Here is a 606-nt window from a genome sequence, read left to right on the forward strand (position 1 = left end):
ATATATATACATATATTATGTGTGGGCGCTACTGGTAACATGTAAGCCAGTATAATCTGTTGTATGGTCAGGTGATAAACTGTGTACAATAATGAACAATAGCAATTTATTGGCATCGAATGTTACACACTATTCACATTTAGAAACTACGAAGAAATTCGATAAGTTGATGGTTTCTATACACAGTTAGCAGTTAGCAAGCAGAGCTGCTACAAATGCGAATATAAATCCAAATTGAGAAAGTGGGACGGGTAAAATGCACGCTACATATGTTTCTTAACTAGCTAATCTTCTGATGAACTAGTTACTCAATAAGGGGTGCTCAACTTAGCTAATCATCAGGCCGAGATTTCCTTAATTAAATGAAGGTTAAATTGTCGCTTGGAATTTCCAAGTTAACTCACTGCAGATGTGAATTGAACTGAATAGAGAAGCCACAAATACAGAATAAAAAAATTAAAATAAGTCAAGAAGTATGTAACGGGAAAGGATGGGGGTCAAATATGTCGGAGTGTGAGTCATATAGAGTCGAAGGGAATTAAGAAAAGAGAGAGGGGGAAGAAAGACTAGTGTATATATATATATATATATATATATATATATATA

At 34.0% G+C, this 606-nt stretch overlaps 1 protein-coding gene across 1 annotated transcript in view; it reads right to left on the reverse strand.

Moving 5' to 3' along the window:
• LOC106876371 (stabilin-2) overlaps positions 1 to 606 on the reverse strand; it is a 38,634-nt gene that overhangs the window by 37,554 nt on the left and 474 nt on the right. The gene's annotated exons all lie outside the window — the stretch shown is intronic.

Source organism: Octopus bimaculoides, chromosome 14 (genome assembly GCF_001194135.2).
Source record: "Octopus bimaculoides isolate UCB-OBI-ISO-001 chromosome 14, ASM119413v2, whole genome shotgun sequence".
NCBI lineage: Eukaryota > Metazoa > Mollusca > Cephalopoda > Octopoda > Octopodidae > Octopus > Octopus bimaculoides.